We start from the raw sequence: 3048 nt of genomic DNA, 5'->3' as shown, positions 1-3048 counted from the left end.
CTTCCTCTCTGTAAAAAGTCAATAAAATATATTTAAAAAAAAGAAAAGGAAAATGCAGTTACTATTAAGGTAATGAGCTGTGAAAGTCATTCCCCAGCATTGCTTTGAAAATATATCCTGGTTAAGAGAAAATCTGACTTCATTCAAAATTTTCAGCCTTCATCTACTGTTGGCTTGATCATCACTCTTTTTAAAAAAATATATTTTATTGATTTTTTACAGAGAGGAAGGGAGAGGGATAGAGAGTTTGAAACATCGATCAGCTGCCTCCTGCACACCTCCCACTGGGGATGTGCCCACAACCAAAGTACATGCCCTTGATGGGTCCCGGAATCGAACCCAGGACCCCTCAGTCTGCAGGCTAACGCTCTATCTACTGAGCCAAACCGGTCAGGGCTTTTTAAAAAAAATAATATATTTGTATTGATTTCAGAGAGGAAGAGAGAGGGAGAAATATCAATGATGAGAGAGAATCATTGATTGGCTGCCTCCTGCACATCCCCTACTGGGGACCAAGCCCACAAGCCAGGCATGTGCCCTTCGCGGGAATCAAACCCACGACCCTTCAGTCCTCAGGCCAACGCTCTATCCACTGAGCCAAGCTGGCTAGGCCCTAGCCACTAGGGCGATCATCACTCTTCTTATTTGACCCCATCCAATCAAACACCAGTGTTTCTCAACTCTTCGGCGAAAGGCAATTTTTTCTCCGACTTCTGTGGACACAGGATTAAGCCTAAACGATTTTGCCCCAAGTCGGCCTTGACTGCATTAACTTCTCCATTCGAAGGGACCCCATGTTCCCCGTGAGCACTTCATTCTTAGACAACTTTGGCACCGTTGCTGCTTTTTTGTCTCCTTCAGTGCGTACACCTGCAAGCCGTCTAAACAGGAAACAGATTTCTAATTCTGTGAAGGTCTCAGGTGAAGCTCCAACTGCACCAAGCACCTGCCTGACTCGTTAGCCCGGCACACAGTGGGGTTGATTTTTGTTCCAATTCCCGTAAGAGCTCCTGGAGCAGCATTATGTTCTGCAGACAGTGACACAATTTTGGGAAAAAATTGGTTTACGCATGAGTTTTCCTTCACTATCTATGGAAACAATACCAGGTCTGACTTCTATCTCCCGGCCCACCTTTCATACTGCTTTTAGGACACTACCACCAGCTACACCCCCTTCAGGTCATCAACTGTAGAGCCACGTTTGTTGACATCAAAGGAGCTGATAACAGTAAGTATTTCAAGCTGAGCAGAAATTGGAATAATAGGAGCTCCTTCTTCTACAGCAGTGGTTCTCAACCTTGGCTGCACATTAGAATCACCTGGGAATCTTTTTAAAATCCTGATTTCTGGGCCTCATTCCTCCGGAAATCAGGATTTTAAAAAGATTCCCAGGTGATTCTAATGTGCAGCCAAGGTTGAGAACCACTGTTCTACGGTATCTTGCACAAACGTAAGGATCTGTCCATACTGTTCTTTAGGCAGGCTTTCTTTTACCAAATCAATTTTATTTTGTAGAATCCAAATATGCTTTCATTTCATGATTTCTATAGCAGCCCGGTGTTCAAAAGTCTGAGGCTGAGGACAAGACTCATGACCAGCTACCAACAGAAGAGCTACCTCCATCACTGCTGCAGGTTCAGCATTCAAAATATCGTGGCCAAGCCCAGCTCAGCCAGTGTGGCTCTGGTTGAGCAGCGACCTATGAACCAGGTGGTCACAGTTCGATTCCTGGTCAGGGCTCATGCCTGGGTTGCAGGCTTGATCCCCAGTAGGGGGTGTGCAGAGGTGACAGATCAATGATTCTCTCTCTCCCTCTCCCTTCATCTCTGAAATTAATAAAAATATATTTAAAAAATATATCGAGGCCAGGACATCGACAAAGGAAACATGTCCAGCTAATGTGAAGTTGCCTTTGGTCCCTGGAGTGTCTAGGAAACGCATCGGGTGTATTACATCCATAGGATCTGTCACATTCTGGAGGAGGACAACTGAGTCATCAAGTTTATAAACCTTAGCATTGGTTATCCAAGCTTGACTATAATATTTCTTTCTAGTCCAGGGGTGGGCAAACTTTTTTTTTCTTTTTTTAATATATTTTATTGATTTTTTACAGAGAGGAAGGGAGAGAGATAGAGAGTTAGAAACATTGAGGAGAGAGAAACATCGATCAGCCGCCTCCTGCACATCTCCTACCGGGGATGTGCCCGCAACCCAGGTACATGCCCTTGACCGGAATCGAACCTGGGACCTTTCAGTCCGCAGGCCAACGCTCTATCCATCGAGCCAAACCGGTTTCGGCATGGGCAAACTTTTTGACTCGAGGGCCACAATAGGTTCTTAAACTGGACCGGAGGGCTGGAACAAAAGCATGGATGGAGTGTTTGTGTGAACTAATATAAATTCAAAGTAAACATCATTACATAAAAGGGTACGGTCCTTTTTTCCCAATATTTTATTCATTTCAAACGGGCCGGATCCGTCCTGCGGGCCGTAGTCTGCCCACGGCTGTTCTAGTCCATTTTTGAACCCGACAGTGTGAACTCCAGAAACAGCTTTACAACCGGATTTCCCATGACCTACATGACCAACTGTATTGATATTAACTGTCGATATTAATTGTGGCTTTTCTGCTGATAACTTCCTGTGAAAGTGGCATCAATGTGGTAACATCCCAAGCTGCGAGATCCTGGGAAGATGCAGCAGCCTGAGTCCTTCCAGTTCCCCCTCACCACGCACCCCCACCTCTGCCATCCTGCCCGGAGGGCTGAAATTCTGTATTATGCACCTGCTTCCTTTTATATTATTCTGTTCAATAAGGGCCCTACTCAGGCCAAAAACAGTGTAAAGCTGTCCTAACTTCTATATTCACACAACTCAGGATTTTTTTTTAATTGTTAAGAAAGCATTTGATACTTACAGCTTATTAGACTACTAGACACTGTAGGAAAGAATCCTCTGCTGTATTTTTTTTTGTTTTGTTAATGTATCTTTATTGTTGAAAGTATTATGGATGTCCCCATTTCCCCCCATTAATCCCCTCTACCCGGC

General features: G+C 44.4%; 1 pseudogene; it reads right to left on the bottom strand.

Annotated features, from left to right (window-relative positions):
• LOC102773211 overlaps positions 1–3048 on the bottom strand; it is a 5105-nt pseudogene continuing 2057 nt past the window's right edge.

This window comes from Myotis davidii, unplaced genomic scaffold (genome assembly GCF_000327345.1).
Source record: "Myotis davidii unplaced genomic scaffold, ASM32734v1 scaffold1494, whole genome shotgun sequence".
Lineage (NCBI taxonomy): Eukaryota > Metazoa > Chordata > Mammalia > Chiroptera > Vespertilionidae > Myotis > Myotis davidii.
The sequence above is the reverse complement of the archived record's forward strand: the minus strand, read 5'-3'. Positions and strand labels throughout refer to the sequence as shown.